The 22,567-nt window shown below is 41.8% G+C and overlaps 1 long non-coding RNA gene across 1 annotated transcript in view; it reads left to right on the forward strand.

The window, feature by feature from the left end:
* Positions 1 to 20,297, forward strand: part of LOC138510422 (uncharacterized) — a 140,632-nt gene extending 120,335 nt beyond the window's left edge. Inside the window, exon 4 of the long non-coding RNA XR_011280383.1 lies at positions 19,173 to 20,297. This is a non-coding gene — a long non-coding RNA (uncharacterized lncRNA). The remainder of the gene's footprint in view (positions 1 to 19,172) is intronic.
* Positions 20,298 to 22,567: the final 2,270 nt, after the last annotated feature.

Genomic DNA, 22,567 nt, shown 5'->3' on the forward strand with positions numbered 1-22,567 from the left:
CTTTTTAAGTTTGTCCATGTCTGTTTTCTAGTTAGGAAAACATTTACATGTATCCATGACTACAAGATAGTGTTTTCTATGTGTCTCTGTTTTGAATTGGTTGGTGTTACTGTTGTAATTGTGTACATGCCTGTGATAGGAAACAGTGAAAATGTGTCGACCATTTTTGTACTTTGCTTACTATAGTCCTGTTTTTGGAAAGTATAAAAGTCACCATTTTGTAAACTTTTCTCATTCTGATTGCAGAATTCACATGCTGAGTGTGTACCACAAAAGCTTTTAGAAAGTGCAATCTTCTTAACTTTACAGTATTAGAACATGTTAGTGCTGCTACACACCTTTGTATTGTTAATGTTTTACTGATCTGCTATTAAGGCCCTGATTCATGGAATTATTTGCATGTAAAACGGTGATTTGTGTGCCATTCTGCCCGCAAATCCCTGTTTGACGAATGGGGGTTTGCAGGCAGAATGACACGCAAATCCCCGTTTTACACAGAAATAATTCCATGAATCAGGGCCTAAATATAGCCATCCCTGTTCATACATTAGCAGATTTGTATTCTGATGCTAATAAAAATAGCTAGCCCTAAAATGTAGCATGTTTTATATATGTAAAGCTACACTATTTTATAAGCAATGCTATCAGATTAGATATAGTGCCTGCCCTGACCAAATTCTGCTTACTAGTATTGTAGAACTATTCTGTAATTGCTTTGTCCTTTCTTGTAAACAAGATACAAAAGGGGATCCTAATTCACCTATGCATTTGTTTTACTTTCAATAAAATGCTGCTAAAAATGAATTTTAAAAATAACAGCATTCATAATAAACTATTTCCTTTTTTTCTCTGGTCACTTATCAATAAAAAATGAGAACATTTAAAAAAAATGTTTACACTCTCACTGGAATTGGTCTAAGTGTTGTATGAGGATGGATGTCCCCAAGCTCGCTGATGACATGTTGGAAGGTTCATGGTGTAGATGCTTTTTGCAGAACGTGCACTGCACCTTTTTTGAATCTCTTTTTGGGAATGGTGCTCCGTGACCACAAAGTACCTTCAGCTGTCAGATGTCCAGGGTGGAAATGGAACAAACATTGAAAATTATTTGAGAATTAGTACTATGCCACTGAAAAGAAAAAATATTTTTAAAGAAAAGAAAAGAACTAACTGAAATAATGAATTGACAATTTCCAGTGAGGTTGAAGGTTTATTTGCTTGCACTTGTCCTAAACTTTCTCTGCAATAAAATGGGACCACATGAATGTTGGCTCAATGGAGCTGGACTAATTGTTGATTGAGGACAGATGTTCCCAAGCTCTGTGATTGCCAGTTTTAAGTCCAGGCTGTAGAACCTTCTTGCAGCACTTGCACTGCACTTTTTTGTAGATCTCAGTTTAGCATGTAACTCTTAGACAGTGTATAAGGGGATGGTGTTGCGACTCAGATAACATTGTTGCTGCTACTGCTTCAGTGAGACATGGTGGACAATGTCAATGTAGAGATTGCTGTGGTGATTGTTGGTGCAGAGGTTCATGACACAGCAGCTGTTGGATGCCATACAGAGCTAGGCCCATGTGATTTATTTTGTGTTGCTCATGGGCCTTGAGAAATGTTTGTCCAGCCAACCTACCCCCCTCCTCTCTTTCACCACTAGTGCCCTCTGCACTCTCTTTACCCCGACCCACCCTACCCCACCCTGTCTACTCACATCCGCTCTATGTCCTCCTACCTACCCTACCACATGCTTTGTTCAGCCACCCACCTCCCCCTCTATCTTTGCCCATGCATTGTACCCACACCCTTTTTACCGCTGTGCACCATACCCCCTTTCTTTATATCCAACCCATCCTACGCCCTCCTTTCTAACCTCACCAACCCTACAATAATTTCAATTCTCCACCCACCATTTTTCTAGCCTCTCACCCCTACTGCACCCTGTGTACCGGTACCCACCCAATGTATCCTCATGCAATATACTCCCATCCATTCATCTTATCAATGTATTAGACAGTGCATGTTTTTAGTTAATCCACCTTGGATTTTTTCTCAAAGAGCTGATGATTACTATATGTGAAGACAACAACAGCGTAGTACCCTCACAAGTTGTATCAAATAAAGTGCATATGATGCACTACATATGAGGGTAAAACAAATTAAGCATATGTGTACAACTGTAACTAATACATTTCATAAAGTATTTTCTCGAATTATATATTTATTTTTACAGACAGAAAAGTGTAAATTATACCCTTCTCACCATATCTGACAAAGTGTCCATACCTAATGTGATGCCCTTTGTATATTTTAAGCCACATAACAACATTATTCTATTTACAATGTTCATATTCATTATATAATCACTTTGCACATATTACTGTGGCCATGGCTAGTGTCTCTACTTATGTGCACCTACTGTACCCACCCTTCTCTACATTCACTCAACCTACACTCACCCTCTTGACCCCTACCCACCCACCATACTGCTATGGAATCTATTCATGCTTCTGCACCCTACTCCCATTATCTCTTACATTCTATGTATCTCAAAATGGTACTGACAAGGACTGCTGAATACACAGATATGTACATTTTAAAAATAGTTTTGTTTTTTAAACACAAATTCATAACCGCAGCTAATGCAGCATCCAACGATAAGGCGAGATTTGAGGCGCGGTTAATCTCAGCAACAACTGGAGGTCGTATCCGTGGCTACGAGATAAGTAATTGCGACTCGCCACACCTAATCACAGCTATATTCAGGCCACACCGGGACCTTTGGTAACCGCTGCTATAAATAAAAGTCAATGAACTCCATAGCTGCGTGTGCAAAGAAACATTTTTGAAAAAAAGCATTTCAGCAACAGAAACTGCATGAAATAGATCACCGAAGAAGTGGTGATCTTTTAGTGCAGGTTGTGTTTTATTTTGTCTATTTTATAACCTAGAGGGTGGCCGTGAAAAGGGCTGTTTTGGGGAGAGGGAAGGAGGGGGAGACAGGAGGAGAGAAGGAGGAGGGTTCAACTGGGAAGCTAACCAAAGGGTAAACAATAAAGAGAACATTTACCCAATTGTTGCATCATCTGCACAAACCTTTGCAGTCATTCAGGTCCGGTCTCGGCAGCAGTGGGAGAAGTTGGGGCCCGGTGGCGGTCATGGTAGGTATAGTGTTGGCAGTGGATGGTGTGGAGTTTGGCATGGTAGCTGCTGCTGTAAAAGGAGATGGCACGGCAGCTGTTCGACGATGCACAGAGTTCAGCCCATGTGCCTGTTTTTTGTGTCCATCGTGGGCCTTTAGGTAGTCCTTATTTATTTTTATTTTTTATTTTATTACATTTGTTATACGCCCAGTTACAGACAGTTCAAAGATTACAGATCTTAGCAGTGCCAAACAATTCAAATTCAAGATGTAATTTTTAGCCGTTGTTGGCAATACAGTTCAAAATTCAAATCTTGGTAGTTATCAGCAACTACAGCAGGATACAATTCTTAGCAGTTGTAGGTATTACAGTTCAATATGCAAGTATTAGTAGTAGTCAGCAGAATCAAGTCAAAATACAATTCTTAGCAGTTATCATCATGGGTGGCAGGAGGAGACCTGCAAGGGGGCTTAGAGGATGAGAGGGACTGGTAACGGGGTGGGTGGTGAATTAGTATTGGTTGAATAACCAGGTTTTCAGTGATTTTTTGAATAGTTGGTGAGATTCTTCATTTTTGATATTGGGAGGAAGAGCATTCCAATGTTTGGGAGCGAGCACTTTAAAGCTACAGTCCCCGGCTCTTGTGCTTTTGAATCTGGGGATGGTAAGGAGGGTGCTATTGCTGGATCTGAGATGTCTGGTGGGAACTTTTATTGCAACTGAGTTATTGGGGTATTTGTTAGCAATGCATTTGTGTGCGATACAAAGTGTTTTGAAGATAATTCTTGCTTTGATAGGTAACCAGTGGTTATTTCTCCTGATAGTTTAGATGTGTTCATTCTTTTTTATTCCAAGCGCAGCTCGAAGGGCTTTGTTCTGCATGAGTTGGAGTTTGGTCAGGTTGGCGTTGGAGGAGCCCAGGAAGAGGATATTACAGTAATCGAGCTTTGAAAGCACAAGAGCTCTACCTAAAGTAATGCAGTTGTTTGGTGAGAGGAATGTGCGACTTAAGGAGATGAGCTTACTAGTGTAGGAGGTGGCTGAGGAGAGGACATTGACTTGTCTTGTCATAGTCAGATTGGCGTCTAGGTAAACCCCCAGCGTTTTGACCTGTTTGAGGACTGGGATCGAGGTACCATCAATAGTGAAAGTAGCATAATCGGATTGTAGGGAGTTGATTCTGGGGGCAGATCCAATTATGAGTAGCTCAGTATTTTAAGACAGACACTGTTATGGGCCATCCAGTTTTAGATTAGAGCATACATTTGGTTGATGAGCAAAGAGTCCTGCTCGTAGTTTCCTGAAAGGGGGATAAGGATCTGGGTGTCATCAGCGAAGTTATTGTAGATGATACCCATGGCATCCAGGGCTGCGAGGAGTAGCTTAGTGTAAGCGTTGTACAGGGTGGGGGAGAGGCAGGAACCTTGAGGAACACCTATGGTTTGCTTTGCTTTGCTGATGGAGACTCTTGAGGTCCTGTCTGCTAAGAAGGATTTGACCCATTTGGTGGCGTCATCGGAGAAGTAGAAGTTATTGGATAGAGTGGCACGACTAAGTTGAACGCGGCAGATAAGTCTAGAAGCATAAGGAGACAGAGTTTGCCTGCTTTTCTGTTGGCATCCATTTGTATTTTCAGATCAAGAAGAGCTGTTTCAGTGCGGTGGTTGGGGCGAAAGCCTGATTGCCGGTTGCCCAGCAGTTGGTTTTGTTCGAGGTGGTTTTGGATTTGGGTGTATGCTATTTTGTCTATTATTTTTAGTAGGAAGGGGCAGTTGTTATTGGGCGGTAGTTGGTGGGGATAGTGGGGCGTAGTGTTGGCTTTTTTAGAAGGGGGGTTACCCAGGCCTTCTTGATGCTGATGGGGACTGTGTTTGAGTTAAAAGATGCATTGACAAAATTAGTAATGATGGGAGTTAGCGTGGGTGCACAGAGTTTTACTAGACGTGGTGAGAATTGATCTTCCTTGCAATTGGAGTCTTTTAGTTTAGCTATAGTATCTAGTACTTCTTTTTGGGTGACTGGGGTAAAGTGGAAGGGAGTGCTGGGTTCCGTGTGTGGAATATCCTCTGGGGTGGTGAGAGTATTTTTGCCAGCTAAGGATTGTTTTTTGCTAGTAATTTTGTTTTGCAGTAAGATTATTTTGGACGCTAGAGCGTCTTGGATTGTCGCGCACCAGGTTTTATTAGCATTAGCGGGGGTGAAAGTTGACATGGGTTCTCTAATTCTCTGAGTATGGCGAACAATTCCTTGGTGTTCGAAGAGGCATTAGAGATTTGTTGATTAAATGCATTTGCTTTGTTAGTTATTATAGCTGCTTTTTAAATTTTGTTAGCCGTGTTGTAGGCCATGAGGGTGTCTGGGGTGGCATTTTTTTTGTAGACATGTTCAAGCGCTCTTTTGGTGCGTCTTAAGGAAACTAGTTCCTCATTGAACCAAAAGCTGGTTTGTTTGTCTGTTCTACGGGTTTTAGTTGTGATGGGAGCTAGGGCGTCAATGGTGTTGGAGAAACAGTTTTTGTAACCTTCTGCCAGGTCAGTGGGGTTGTTGCTGTCCATGTCTATGGAGGCTAAGGATTTTCTTAGGGCAGGGGAGAGGTTTTCGGCAGTGAGTTTTTTGCTGTTTCTAGTTTCATAGGTTTTGGGAGAATTAGTCGCTAGAGGGTCAGTGCGGCTGTTATTAAGGTTAAGGGAAAATCTAATCATGTGGTGGTCGGACCTGTCCGTGGGAAGGACGGACACGAGAGATGTTTGTGAGTTCAGTGTAAGGATCCAATCCAGTATTCTCCATTTAATGTGAGTGGGAGAGTTAACTAGTTGTACAAAGCTCATGTCGTGCATGTCAGAGTAGAAGGCTGTGGCTGTGTGGTCAAGAGGATCATTGAAGCCTAAGTTTAGATCACTGAGTACAATGCATTTGGTGTTAGGCTTGATGAGGGGGGAAAGAAGGAGAGGGAGGTCTACATCTGGGTTGGTGTTTCAGGGCTCTATAGACTACCAGAAAGTTGGTTGTGGTTTTAGGGTTGGCAGTGAATTTGGCTAGTAGCAGTTCATATCCTTGAGTTGCTTCAATAGGACAGGCTCTGATTTGTAGTGTTGATTTGGCTATGAGGGCGACTCCTCCTCCTTGGGAGTTAGGCATGTCAGTCCTGAGGATGTTGAATCCAGGGGGGATGGCGAGGGCTATCAGTGGGCCTGAGGCGGAGTGTAGCCAGGTTTCTGTGACCACTAGTATGTCAAGTTGTTGGTCAATGATGAGGTCATTTATTTCTATGGCATGGGCTCCAAGTGAGCGGGCATTGATAAGGGCACAGTTGAGGTTAGGCGGGGGTCTGGTGGAGGAGTTGTTGGGTTAGGTGTTGGAGAAGCAGTTTTGCTGTTTGCGGTTTTGCTATTACGGGGAATGTTTGGGTACTCTTATGGCTTGTTTGTGTTGGATGCTGTTCATAGGGATGAAGGATTTGGTGGGAGTGGGCAATGTGGCATAATGGAGTGTGTTGGTGCGGGACCTGAGTCTAATGTATCTGGTGTGACCCAGAATGGGTTTAGACATGTTAGGTGTCTCTTTGGTGGAGGAGTGGGAGGGGGTGATCCAAGTGGAGGTGAGATCTAGGATGGTGGTGCCTTTGTTAGGTGAATTAGTAATTTGTTCCATAGGGTGGGGAAAAGGAGGAGTGGTGGGCAGAAATGGGGTGGGGCAAGGGATAGGGTAGTGGCATTGGCAGGCAATTCTAGATAGTCCATTGCCAAGTTTGAGGAAGGTGCCGCCTGTGCAGGGGATGTTGTTTGGCATGATGCAATATGGGAACATGATGACTGCTAGGAGGCCTAGCATAGTAGGGTGACTAGCGTAGGGCTTCTAGCAATTTAGACGTGTCAGAAGGAGCAGGAGGCACAGCACAGCACCGTGATGTGGTGATCCCCTAGTATGTTGGCGCTGGTCGTTGCGGGCAAGTGTTGAATGAGGACGGATGGCCCCAACTTTGTGACGGTACATAAGATGGACCACAGCATATCTTTTTCTTGCATATCTTGCACTGTACCTGTTCTGTCACTTTTAGGAGTGGTGCTGCTCATCCATAAAGTATCTCCAGCTGACTGCATTTTTTTCATCCCGCATAATATTTTTCCGGGTTGAGGATGACTGCTGGTGCTGTGGTCAGACATATTGTGCATATTGATACCTTTATTCGCCATGGCATAAGCCATATCGGTTGCAACACAACAATATTAATTACATTTCAACAATAAACAAAATCTATATAAATAAAAATGTAAATGTTTGTTTGTTCAAAATCTTATATCTTCAAATGTTCTTCACCGATTGCTTTGAAATTTTGACACAACGTTGCATTCAAATAGGCGCATGTTTTTATATACCTACTGGACATAGATGTCACACCTGTGACAGGTAAAAACATGCTTTTTATGAAAAACAGCACCATCTGTTGGACGTAAAAGCAACACATGCTATTCTGAACATTTTACTGCAAAACAGCGCCATCTGTTGGATGTAAAAGCAACAGACGCTATTTTACGATTCCATCTCAAATTTAGAGTGGCTCAAATACGTGCCGAGGAAGCAGCAGAGCGATGTGCAGCCAGACTTTAGGATGCACGGTTGCGAGCATGCTGATGGTGTTCTGCAGCTTCAGATCTGCTTCGTTCTCAATAGAATGAACGTGACAGGCTAAGAGTGGCTAAAAGACGTCAATGAGAAACAGCAGATCAGCGTCAAACACGACTCCGTGCTCAGCAATCACGTGATTACAATCGCCTTGCATTCCGGTACAACCCAGCTGATAATTATAGTTTGAGCCGGCATGTTCTCATTGGCACCATGACTGAAGTGTGTCTTTATTGCAAGGCTCTGAAATTTAATGGAGAAACAAAAGGAATGTGTTGCGCCGCCGGGAAAATTAAACTGCCTCAACTTGGAGAACTGCCAGAGCCAGACTGAGCCACAGCAACGCGTGGCCGGGGACAGCTAGTCTAGAATAAAAGACGAGTTATGTTAACACAGTATTAATAAAACAACGTTAATGAACCATACCACCTGATTGAGCCCTCTTGTTGACATGGCTATTCAGTGCGTGCAATCCAACTGGTTGCTGCAGAAGGCACAAATGCGTGTTGCCACGTTAATGAATCGCACCGCCTGTTTCGGTCCTCTCGTTGATGCTGCTATACAGTACACGCAATCCAATTGGTTGGTATGGAAGGTGTGAATGTTAGTACCCCCATTAATGAACCGCACCACCTGATTGGGCTCTCTCGTTGACGCGGTTTTGCAGTGCACGCAATCTGATTGGATGCCCGAGAAGTAACCGCACAGCCGAATTGGTCATTCTTGTTAATGATCCATGCTGCCTGATTGGTCATTCTCATTGACGCAGCTACGAGTATCCGTAGGCGAATAAGCAGGGCGCAAAATCTGATTGGTTGATGGTTAAGGCACGACTACATCATTGCACCTGGGCATAGCTCGCACATGAAAGTGGCGCTGTGATTGGTTGTTTTTGTAGCCATGGCTATTCATCACACCCAAAGGCACCTCTCTTTTCTTTCTCATTGCTTTTTGTCTCTTGGTGGGTGAAGTTGCTTGTGAGTCTCCAGAAAGTTTTAAAGAGTAGTATCCACATATTTCCATTCCTTTTTTAAAGCTCTTGTTTTGATACCTTTCTTCTTTGTCCAGTGATTTGTAGTTTGTGTTCTTTTATATTTTAGTTTGTTATACTTAAAAAAAAAAAATGTTTTCCATTTTAAGTGGCAGAGTCTTTTTTGTGTTGTACTTTTTTATGGTTTTGTTTTTTCAACCCCAGTTGCAGGTTTTAGGTATGTCTGGGGCCCGCAGTGATGAAGAGGTGGTGTGGGTGTGTGCTACCTTACCTCCACGGAAGAAGCAGTGTGCCCAGAAAGCTGTTGCTGATAGCTGGCAGTATTTTCGTGTGAAGGAGCAAGACAGTAAGAAGGAAGGTGTTGCGGAGAGAACCTTCAAATATACCATCACAGAGGTTGGGAACCTATAACTTTGAATGAGCAGCTCTTTCATGTCCATTGGGATGATGTGAAGGAACCCCATAGGAAGGCTAATTTCCATAACAAGGTGAGAGACCATGGTCCACAATCTGCACGCCGTTTCATCCACCACCACCCAAACTCATCCCCTCCTGCCTGCACCCCCGATCCACAGGGCTGCCAAATAATATGTTTAAGATGTCACAACTGGATTGTGGTGGGAGATGCCACCCTAGATGGTTGGAGAAGGGCCATTTTCAAACACCAGGCCAGTTGCCCAACTAAAATATAACTGTAAAGAATTTTTAGAAGTTAAATAAGTATACAAACTAAGGGATTTATGGAATAACAAAACCCTTGAAATTCAGGGAAAAATACTTTAGTTGCAGGGATGTTAAAGTGAGCAATACATTGTAACAAAAACCTTGAAGTTCAAGGAAAGAACTTAAGTTGCAGGGACCTTAAGGAGAGAACTTAACGCAACAAAACCCCTGAAATTCAGCTGAACCCAAAAGCCACCTTAACTTCACACCCCCTGTTGTGCTGCCTATGACCACAACAATGACATCACAGATGACACCACTGATGACATCACTAATTACATTACAACAGTAACAAGCCCTAAGCATGGCCTTCAGCCATGGTCAGTGGGAATGGCCAAATATATTTTAAAACATGAATGGCTCACTAGTCACAGCCTTTGGCCATGAACACGGGCCACATCCTTCAGTCATGCCCACTGTAGATTTTAAAACACTAATAGGCAACCAACCACAGTTTTTGGCTTATATCAGTGGTTAAGGCCTTCAGCCATGTCCACTGTATATTATATATACAAACCAGTCACTAGCCATGGCCTTCAGCACATTTCTGGTAATCTTCTTTACATTTCTCAGTAAAGTAGTTAAACTCAAAAATATTCTACAACATTTCCATTAGCACTTTGTGTTATGCTAATGGGAATAACAAGGCAATAGCCCCGAGACTGCAGGCCATTACCACATAAATGAATGCCCCTGGGGCCCACAGTTATAGGCCTAAGTGTAGCGAGGGCCTTAACGAAGGCCCCAGGGGCATTACCTTATGCAGTAATGGCCCACAGTTGAGGAGCTTATTACCATTAGTGCCCCGGGCTGTTAAACAGAGTACTAATTGTGGTTTTTTTTGGCTGTGAGACACATTGCATTTCACAGCCGGAAATAAAAATGGCTTCAGCAGACAGGAAAACATAGTCTGTTTTTATTTCCATGACGGCCATAGAAAATGGCCACCAAAGAACGGGACAAGGGACTCCATTTCCATGTCAGCCATTATAAGTAATGATGAAAAAGGTAATTTTTAAATAAAATAAAAAAGCCACCATGAAACAGGCAGAAGGGACTGCGTGCAGTCCCTTCCCCCTTTCAATGTGGACCAATCGCGTTTGTGGGGAGGCAAAAAGAATGAAGGGGACCGGCACAAGTATGACTCTGTGACGTGAGTGGGAATACCATACCGTAACGCTCACAAAAGAACCACTCAGTGAATAGAACACACAATCCTTACGGTGCGCCGAGTACTTATGGACAATTGTATACTAGAGAATAATAAAGGACAGAAACAATTTTCTGTCACAAACACTTTTATCTAGCATACAATAAGGACCATAATCAAAGGACTTGTATAATTATCCGCAGTCTCCACAGTCCCCTTTCCAGGCCATGGATCATTAAATACCTGGTTGGCGCATGCACGCCATCGCACAGGGTAGCCCTTCTACCCTTTTTAATTTTATATTTGCAACACTCCCTGCTTTCAAACATTCAGACATCCGTCCACCAATCACTTCCCTCAACTGTACATATAACCCTATGACAATATATTTTGCTTCCACACTCCAACTGCCACTTAAGAATCTTCTACAAATCTGAGCATTGTAGAAGTATGAGCTCTGAATTTTAACAGTTAGACTCAGCATTGTAGCAATCACATGTTAGTATGGTTTTGAACTTCAACTGGGGTCAAGGGTGTGAAACTCATTACCGGACTCAAGAGTGTGAGTCTCAGGCAGAATTAAATAGATGCCAATGCACAGAGCATATGCTTGAAATTGCATTTTGATACATAATGCTGTTTCAATGAACTGAGCTGTACTTGATATAACACTAACATAAATTAACATACTAATTAACCCAAACCCAGTTAACATGTAACTGAATCCCTTAATAACATTTAGTGCAAATTAGTCCATGATGAAATAAGCTGGGTGCAGATTGAGAAAAAAACATGTTGCTGTGAAAATGGGAATTTAAACGTGCAGGCTGCATCTGCGGTATGTGATAAACTAAAGAAAATGTGAAGATCCGTTTTACTGAAAACATGGCATTGTATTAGAGCAAGAAGCATAAGAGAGATGTATCTTTTTGCTATTCAGCAATGAAATCACGTGCCATTTCAGTGGAATGATCTGGTCAAGGGGAGGTGTCTTTCTAGATTGACAGGGGGTTTGATAAAAAAGAGTTTTGAGAAAGAGTAGGTTTAATTCCTCCTCAGGCGCTGGCAAACGAAAGAGCAGAGGGCTGGCTGGGCAGATGGAGTTCATTGCTGACAAGCTGACTGATGCTGAAACTGTCCTTATCTGGGTTGACCCTGTGCGAGGCAGGCAAAAAGACTGGGGAAGATTTCCCTGCCAAACTGAGTCAGAAATACCACCAACAAATCTAGGTAAATATGAAGTTAAGTGAGGGGCTAGTGATGTGAATGATACCAGGTAGCCTAGATTAAGTAGTTCACTTCATTTCAGGTGCTGTATTAGAGATTCTATTTTCAACGTGCATATAATACTGCGTTTATATTTCTCGAAGTCTTACAGTGTTTTTTTTAAAGTGTATTTCTCTTGCCAAGTTTCACGAGGCCAAGGACAATTGGCAGGACTTTGCACAGATAAAGCGCTGAAAGCTATTGCAAAAAGAAATGTCTTATACTGTGAAGTACAATGGGGTCATAAGTGTCACTCTGTGTAATTTGCATATTTATATTTTACGATTAAAAAAAACTGATTTAAAAAGTAACTTAGTCTCATGATATTTATTCCGCATTCAGTCCCTTTCATTTGACATGCTGAGGGAGACAAATGTGTGGTAAGAAATATCTCAAAGGTGAATGTGCAGTCTTTCAATTGCATGCTTTACATTTGTTGAAACTCAGCCAAAAGGGCGTAGTGCGGTATTGTACATAAGGTACCACAGGAGAGTATGAACCCTCTATCCAGAGTGTATCAGTCCAGTATTGTGTTTATTGTTAGTGACCCAGGTAAAAATAATTATTAGGCAGTATTCTGAAATCAGTCTCACCACTATAAAAATACCACCAAATACCAACATAATAGAAAATACCACAAAGTAATACCTATAACTCCAAAATATATCCCACAGCATCTGCAATTCCCTTACTTATACAAACAAGTGTACACTGTGCTACTATAAATGCACATATGCATTGTGCATTGAGAGAAGTGCATAAATAGAAGGGGCAGTACGGATGGGCAAGTGCTCATGAGAACCCAGGATGGAAATGCCAACGGATGCCAAGGTGGAACGCCACTGGCTAACTACTGAAACAGAGGAGTCCCAAGGGTGGGATGTATCTTAACTGTAACACCCCTTTAACAAAGTTATTCCTGTCAATTTAAAAGGTTTTTATATGTGAACATGTTTCACAGTGTTACATCACTGTATATAAGATATTAATAATTCCTCTTTACATATATATGAAAGAACTATAAACCTCCTTTAAGAAACATATTTTTTGCAACATATACTTATGTCTGTCGTTATCAGCAGCACATGCTGGGGATGCAAATCATCGTTCAATTGCCTATGGACTAAGGCTCAGCAATGGCCCCAGCACAACCAAACCACCCCTATTATTTGCTGCAGGAACGCTGCATTTCAGCTCAGTGTCCACTGTTCCCTAATAATATATATGCATAGTGCTCATGGTTTGCAGCCTTGGCCAGTCTCCAAATCCATGGGGCATGGGCTTCGGCCATGTTGCATTCCCTATTAAGCAAATCAGAGTACATATTCGCATTTGCCGAGGGCCAGGCCTACTACCCAGACACCAAAAGTATAGCACTGGTTTTTCTGCTTATATTCTTACACTTCAGAGAAAGAAAACACAAGACACATTTCCAAAAGCATGTTTTCTGGTCCATGCCAATTCTCATTGTGCATTTTTGTTGTAATCTAGTCCACCACTTTAGCTGTAACCACAACCAAAATATGTTTTCCCATTCATACCAACCGCTTCGGCCATGCTGCATTCCCAAATAAGCAAATTACAGCACACATTTCTCCTTGGTGACGGCCATGCCCATTGCCCAGACACCAATGTTATATCACTGTGTCTGTACTTTCATTGTCACACAGGTCATATTTGCAAAACCATTCTTTGAAGTTCTTGCTGACCATCCTCGTGCATATTTACCGCGATCGCATCCAGCACTCCAACCTGTACCCACGAGCAGATTTGTGTTTTCCCATTCAAATATATAACCCGTGGCCATGCCCACTTTACCAAATTACTGGTCCCTTGTGGTCATGCCCAGTAGCCGATTGGCTGGGTCATGGCCATGATCCGGACAACCTGGCCACTGCCCATGGCCACAGGCCTCAGTCAGCCAAGGTATATCACTATTTTTTGTTCCTACATTATGACACTTTTCAAAAAATAAAACATGCACACATTTGCAAAATCATGCATTCAGGTCCTTCCCAATGCTCTTTACACAAGTTTGTTGCAAATCCGCCATGTTTTATTTTTTAAAAGGTGTCAAAATATACATACATAAATTAGTCATATAACTTACCCCTACTTGACAAAATCCATTCAGACTTTGCCCACACATTCAAGGATGGGTCTATAATCTATCTGAAAACATTTGACCACATTCATCAGACAGCAACATACCTATAAGCCATCTAAAAAGTTTGAGACACCACCTCTAATTTTGCCCCCTTAAAGACCCACCAAACTTTGCAAAAACATTCATATCAAGGTCTAAAACCTTTTTGTAAACTTTTGTGCAGTTTCGTCAAATGGCACCACATGTATAAGCCTTTACAATATTGTTCCCTTGACAAAACAGCACCACACTTTGTAGAACCATTCAGAGTCAGGTCGAGAATGAATTTCCAATATTTCATGCAGTTTCATTGAGTGGCGACAAAGTTATAAGCCATCCAAAAACTGCTTTTCACCAACCCTGTAATTCAAAAACAGGCATATATGTCCTCAAACATCTGACATGTTCGTGGACATCAGAGGACTACCCCGGACATCTGGACTGTTTGTGGACATCGGAGTTGAAACGCCATCTGTTTTTTGGGCTTTTTAAGGTCATGTCCCATCCTATCCTCATCTCCCCTCACCTCTCCAGAGATTGTTTCATTAGTTTGACAAGTTCAATGTTGTGTTTTTTAATATGTTTTTACCGCTCCGTCCGCGAATCCAACATGGCAGGAGTTTCCCAAAAATATGACGCACCTCACGCTTTTCACATCCAATCAACGGGCGCGTCCGATGTCCACGGACATCACGCCAGCCCCTGGACCAATTGGAGGCCTGTCAGCAGACCGAACAGGGAAGTGAGGCTGGGGACCGAACCAAGATATCACTAATTTATTTTTACCTACTTTTTGGTCATTTAAAAAAAAACTACTGGACAGATTTACACCAAATTTACAAAAGCACGCTTTTGGGACCAAGCCTTCGCTCCTGCCCCAAATTTGGTGAAAATCCGTCCAGCAGTTTCGGCTGCAGGCGTGAGCAAAATTCCTTTCTCCTTTGTGTATACGGGAAAACCCACACATTTTGGAACCACCCTACAACTTTGCGCCCCCTGCACAAAACCTCACTAAACTTCTAAGAATCAATCTGACGGTGCCATATACTTTTTAGCAAAGTTTCTAAAGGTTTCATCCAGGGGGGCAAAGTTATAAGCCACCCAAAATGTGCTCTTCCTGTGGATTGAGCAACTTAACCATAACTACAGGGTTGCTACCACACGGCATGTATTATATATAGTACCAAGTTTGTTACAGTTAAATAACTTTCCACACATACATATCAAAAAACATTAAAAAAATGAAATCAATAAATATAAAGTAAAAATGTCCACCTTACATATTAATACCTTCTTAAATACTTAAAAATATGAATGATTTATTCTTACTCCTCTAATTTTTATTAATGCAATTACTGGATACTCAATCCCCATTTTGTGCAACACTGTCACATGAGTGTCATCTAAAGCTCCAATGATCTTTTGTTTCCAGAGCATCAGCCTGTAATATACTCACTAGCCCATCCTCCAACAAAAGACAATATGTATGTAGATAGGGATCGACAGATTACTGCGCAGCATATTTGGCCGAAGGAGAATTTGTCGCAGTTCTTTTGACACATTTTTCTGCATATATTTCTGGGGGTGGGTTTTGGGAAAAAATTATTGTAGGGTGATTAAGGGAGGTTGCGGGGGTCTCCCTCTGCATATATATGCAGCAAAATGAACCTGTCAAAAAGTAAATTGATGAATTCTCCTTTGACCAAATGTATTCGATCAAATCACCCTAAACAACGTCCATAAACCATGCACTGCCTTCAATATACAATATCATAGAGCTCCCGAAAAACAATAACCCATAATGCATCTGTCTCTATATTTTGATAGCATATACAAACCTACTGAAGATACTATTGTATTCAACACACATAGATCCCCTTATATCCCATAGCAGGGCCAGAGCGAGGCTGTATAATCAAGGTGACAGGTTTCAGCTATGAGTGAATTAATTATTGGGTTACGCCCTGGTGAACTAGGAAGTACCCATGTGGTCTCAGGTGTGCAGCCTCCTGTTTCACAGCTTTCCATACAAGGTGTGAAAGTGGTGGTGTACCATCCTGGAATGTGTCTGTCCGAAACTCCTGGTCGTCCTGTTCTCAAGGAGACCACTGAGTTGTCTGAAAGAATTATCTCTGGTATGGATTCTGGCTTCTTCATGAAGACCGAGGTGAGTGGGAAACTGTGGCAGTTGCCATGAAAGCTGCCTGCAATATCGTGTTGCATTAGAGAAGAAGACTTGCTATGGTTAACACACAGCTTGTGTTCTCCCACCGACCTGCAAGTGGCTTGTTAGTCATTCCTCCAGATTCCCCTTCTCTGATTCTCTCATATGTTCTTGGGCCTTGAAAGGGTTCTCAGGGTGGCAGTAGGCCTTCTAAAAACGAAGGGTGGGTAACTGGGGACCCTCGTATATCACTTATGGGGCTAGCATCATAGAGGGAGTGGCAGTCGCCGGCCCCCGGGGTCACCTTACTCCAACCCCCAGCCGTCCCGCCTGTGACCATCTCACAGGGTTCACTTAGGTAGATTGCTGATTAACTTATAAAAAGCAAAGATCGTGACTTCACCGACATAATCAATCACAGACAACTTATAAAAAGCAAAGATCGTGACTTCACTGACATAATCAATCACAGACAAGATTACCAAATGCAAAAAACACTTTTGAGACAACTCCTTTGGTTCGCTTAGGTGATTTCATTATGACTGCCGATGATCACAATTGAGCTGCAGGCTAGTAAACAAGATGGATGCCGCTGGGAATAGATCTGGATCCCAGGGCCGGGGAGGCACATTCTTGCCTAAAGAGATCTGTCAATAAAAAGACACAAGCATGTATGAACTTGGATTTAATTACTTAAATAAGGTAGTCAAATTATTCAATAGGATTACATCTAGGCAAGGATTGCTGTACTCGGAAAGAAATCAGAAAAGCACAACTGGGAAAGCATATTGACCCTGTGCGTTTATGGACTGACAGCTAAAAAATCAGTAACTCACAATGTAAAGTATTTATATTGATAAATGTTTAGCAGCTAAATTGCCTTCTGGCAACCCTTCTGATGAACATTTACGAAATTAAGTTTTTTTTCAAAGGGAAATGAACAATAGAAAATGATCAGGTTTAGGTCTTTCAAGGGAAGACAATTGTGTGTCTGGGACAGGGTGCAATAAAAACCATGGAACGTTCTGCATGGAATTGTACAGAGACTATTGCAAAGGAAGAAATATGTTGTTTTATAGACAACCCCTATAAACAGCAGTAAATTAACATGGCAATGCTATCAAATGTTAATCTAATTAAATGATATTCGAGTAATTGACATTTTTTTGCGGATTTTGTTTGACATTATAAAAATGTTGAATAGCGTTTGTAAGCTGTTCGACGCCGCACCGTTTGTATTTTGATTGTGCGCTGTATTTTAACACTGTAGTGACTTTTTGTGCAATGAAAAAGCAGTGCAGAAACTGTCACCCACATGTACACAAAGAATAAAAGCATGTCGAAATGAAAGCAGATGGAGATGGCTGGATACGGGTTTCCTGCTACTTTGCCCTCCCCCCTTATTCCCCCTCCCCTCTTGTTTTTCCCATCCCAGATGAGAAGCCAAGTAAACACCAGGCCCCAATCGAGGCAAGCCCTTAATTTGCATAGAAAGATCCTTTCTCCATCAATGTCTCATCTGCCTGCAGGCGCGAGAAGTGTTTTCCCACGCACCGGGCTCATGTCCCCTTCCTCTAATGAGCTCGAGACGGGACGGCCCTATACTGGAGCTGTAAAAGAATTAATTATCACGGTTTAAACTGCAATTACTGAAAGCCATGCATTTTGTTTGTCCAAGAATAACTTCCCCGCAAGACAGACGCTAGTAAGGAGCGTACACATTGCTGCCTCTAAAAACAAGTCTCGTTTCCCATCACGCTAAATCCCGCTCAAATGAACACCCACCTGTTCAAGAGTTTAAATGGTTCAATCACAGGTGAACGACGATTTTTTTTTTTTTAATGTATGGTCTATTCTAGCTATTTGTAATTCTAGCGAAACATTTGACACGTCCAGAATGTACACCAATGTATGTGTTTGTATACCATATTAAAGCAACCAAATCATACTTAGTTGTGGTTTTCCCCTAAATCATTGCAGTCTACCAAACTGGGAAGCGTCGAATATACCATTAAGTTTCGAGTAAAACTGAAGGACGACTTCATTGATACTCAGTGGATTAACTTCTTTGAGAAGAAGTCGTCATAATACATATCATTGATGCAAAGAAAATGGGCAGATTTCCCCTGAAATGTAGAAATCTGGCGCGCTATTCTATTGTGGAAAACTTATCAATTGCTGAGGCAACGTTATGACTGCCAGATCCGAAGAGAACATATGTACATCATTCATTGTGTACAAGGAAATGCAAACAGATCATTTTAAATTGTCGGGAAGTATCTAAACATTATCTTGTTAGGAAGGACAGAAAATCACCTTATTGTCGCCAAAAAATTCACCAAAAGCAGATGCAATATTTGAGGGCAAGGTACATAAAAGGGGACTGCGCATAAACAATATTGTACCTATATACACTTCCAGGCATTCATTTACCTTCAGCCCATGACTAAAATATATATTTAAGTTCATGTACCACACCACAAGACGTTCATGATACTTATCCAAGAGATCTGACGACACATATCCAGTAATAAACACACACATCTGAAATGGCACAAACGTGTAAAGTACTGGTCATCCAAATGTGTGATCTTGGCCAACAGACAATTTGATATGATTCGATATACTGCATTTCGCTCTCAGCAAACTTTCTTTCTTGCCGCCCATGCTGCTCTTCAGATAACAGGAGGGAAACAACTTGAAGAACGGTGTCTGCCATCTGGGAATAGTGATTGCAGCCAATGTTTCGTACATTGAATGCTAAAGTATTTACTATATCAATTAATTCCCCAATTGTATGTGCATGTTTATAACTATTTTCACATTTTGTTTCATATGTGGAATTTTATTTTAAAAACATCCTGTTTTTGCATTGTGTTAAACATATTAGAGAGCAATATTGTTCATCACTTGTTCATTAATATCGCTGCACTCTGCTCTCATTCACAAACGGTTTCTTTTCATTTCAGAAGGACCATGGGAATGCATGGTTGTGATTCAGAACTTGAGGAGGCCATTGTTTTGTTTTCTGATTGCCCTGTGCTAAGAATTTGGAAGGTGTCCTCTTGATGAGGGGCACTGCGCATCTGCAGTAATATGGCTGATCAAGGCTACCATTTATCAAATGGATCAATCTCCCTGGAATTGCTCAGCTAAACACATATTTGCAGCAAGAATAAAACCACTTCATCCAAATGATGTTCTCAAGTAGAGTAAATTCATAGAACTTCGCCAGGATTCCACCACCGAGAATATCACACAGTACATTCAGGGATGTGCACATGTCGTTTTCTGCCAGAATAATTGACTAGAATGGCTGCCTATGCAACTGATACGTTTGCCTAGTTTTTTCAACTAAAGCAACCGTGAGTTTTTGTATTGCCTGCACAATTCATTTAGTGGATGACATTTCCCACCTATTGTCATTGAAGCTAAAATATCATTGCACACATGTATGTGTACATACGCACAGGTGTGGTGAGAATGAAGAATATGCATAACCACTTTTGTGGAGGTTTACTCACACTTCTCGTGCATGATGCAGTCACAAGTGGATCCCCATGCACTCATACAATACATGTTTCATGGTGACCACACCTTCTTTCACTCACTCTTTTGACTGTATTGTTGGGCGTTTTGCATTTCTGTTTCCTCTGCCCCTAGGAGGAATAGCATGGTACGGTGGGGGTAGATTGACCCATCCATTATGTGGGAAGGTAAATGCCCAGAATGCGTGATTGCGCTGGGAAGGCTTAGCCTCTCTTGCTTAATAGAATGAAGAGTGCAAATGTGGTTGTAAAAAGAGGAGGACGGAAACTAGTGCAACACACAAAGAAACACACCAGTCATCGCTGGGATGATGTTTTGCATCAGCAACCCAAACTGCTGCAGATCTTGGGCGTGCAAGATCAGGAGGCTGTGCAAACCTTGCAATAAAATAATTCTGCACCATCAGCAGCACAAGGCAGCAGTAAGTGGCATTTCATTTTGACTGTGTTTCATTCATTTTGTGAAAATATGTGGTTCCTTTAATGTTTACCAACTTTACATATTAACTGTTACACATACATATTACCTCTTATGTATTAACCTAACCTTACATATTACATTTTTTAAACCTCGTAACTCTTTTTACTGGAAACTGGTTGTAAACTGGTTTTAAAACCTTCAATCTGATAATCCCTAATAAAGATGTTGCAAAATGTCTGTCTTGGGGTAATTAATCTATGTATAAAGTAGCACTGTCCGACTTAGACAAAGACAATTTCCTGGCAAAAAGGTTTAATTTGGGTTAATTTGCATACCCACAATGCCGTGCTGTTTTGCCTCAGAACTGGAGGTGAACTTCCAGCAATGGCTACTAGGTGGCGCTGTGGAATGTGTGACTTGGCTCAAATGGACTATCCTACTTTCACATTTCAGGTGAAAGGGTTTTTCAAAACCTCCTAAACCCGCCGTAACTTTCTTGGTGTTTTGAAAACATGACTCATTGCTCCAACCACAAAGCTGTCTGGACTATACTACACCAATGATTCCTAATGAGGGTGAAACCATGTATTTGGATGTAGAAAGATAAATGACCAGTTGTTTATATGCACTTTCCCTTAAAATTTCAAAGTTAAGTTGATTGCTTCAAAGTTGAAGTAGTTCCAGGGCCGTTAAATGAGGAATAGCTATTGTTAAGTTACAATAGTTAAAGTCCATCTTGTTTATATATTCCAATGTACTGACAAAAACATCCATTATAGGTTGATGGTGTTTATTTTATGAGCTGCTCAGCCGACACGTGTTTCGACAATGATGTCGTTCTCAAGGCATAGACTTATAATTAAGTACAGTGAGTCGGAAAACTTGAAGATGACCGGTTACTTAATGCATACGTTTTGCAGGTCGTCTTACTGTTTGTCAAATAGCCATCTTGTAATAGGGTTAAATCCCGATTCGTACGTCTTTCATGTATTTGGATGTATGAAGTAGTATTGCCCTATTAGAAGAAGAAGATTATTTCCTCGGTCTGTGCATCACCAGCCATACGATGGCAAATCTAAAAAGCTCATCTACAAAAAATAGATTTCTTGATAAGAGACAGGCTCAAAAATGTTTTACCAACAAAGTGACTGGATCAAATCACAGTTCCTGTCAGGTGAACTTGTACGCAGAAGGAAATGAGGACAACAGTTTTATGACAGAAATGTTTATATTTGGTATGGTAGGTAGCACCACAGCTGATCACATTAAACATGTCAATCTAATACTGGTGGGAAAGAAAGTGACCTGCAAGTAACATTAGGGAAAATATAAATGAATGCACAACTCTCTTTAGGCTGCATTACTGCAACAGCCTCTTTCTAAATCTGCCTGCCTCTACTCTCCACCCTCTGCAACTCATCCAAAACAGGACTGCAAGACTTGTCCTTAGCATCAAGCCCAGGGATCGTATCTCTCCGGGACTGAAATCTCTGCACTGGCTCCAAGTGGCTGTGAGGATTAAGTTCAAACCCCATTGATTTGTCCACAAGGCCTTCTGGGGCCTAGGATCTCAATACCTTAAACTCTCTCTTCCTAAATATCTTTCTTCTCGAGCACTTCGCTCATCCGCCTCCAACTCTCTCAGGGTCAGTCGCTTCTCCAAAAAACAAGTTGGTGGTAGATCTCTTTCTTTGGCTGGGGCCTCCCTCTGGAACAGCCTCTGTGCCTCTCTGAAAGTTAAGGAGAACCATCTCCAGTTCTGGAAGCACTTTAAGACCTTCCTCTTTGCTTCCACTTTCTCTCCTCCTCTGCCCTGCTGAACTCTTGGCTGAAACTGAAACTGCACTGGTCACCTGGCTACCCTCTATGCTTGGGTCCATGTCCCCTCCTTGCCAGCTGCACACCTGCACTGCCCCCCCCCTTGGCACCCCTACCTGCACTGGACACCTGATGTCTGCACTTACCCTTGCACCTGCCACCATCTGGCTGCACTTCTTATTTATTGTTTTTATTTATTTACTGTTTATCCTATGTACTGCACTTCCCCTCCCCCTTATCCCCTCACACTTTTCCCCCTCTCCCACCCTCCCTGCACTTGGGCGATCTCAAAGTCACCTGGCCTAGTAAGATCATTGTTCCTGTCTTCCCTCTGTTCCCCTCCCTTGCCTCGTTGCGCCTTGCAACACTTTTGTATAGGCTCATTATTAATGGAATATCATATCATAACTATATTCCTAGCATAAGGGGAGGAGAACTAAGCAGCGGATGCATTTGAAAAGGGTTTGGGACAGAGTGGAACGCTAATGTTGAATAAGCACTATTTAACAGGATGATCCTCCTGTAGAGTCAGTTTTAGTTTTGGTTCATAGGTGGAATTGTAGCACCACGTCTTGAA

Source organism: Ambystoma mexicanum, chromosome 6p (assembly GCF_040938575.1).
Source record: "Ambystoma mexicanum isolate Mex_15411 chromosome 6p, UKY_AmexF1_1, whole genome shotgun sequence".
Classification (NCBI taxonomy): Eukaryota; Metazoa; Chordata; class Amphibia; order Caudata; family Ambystomatidae; genus Ambystoma; species Ambystoma mexicanum.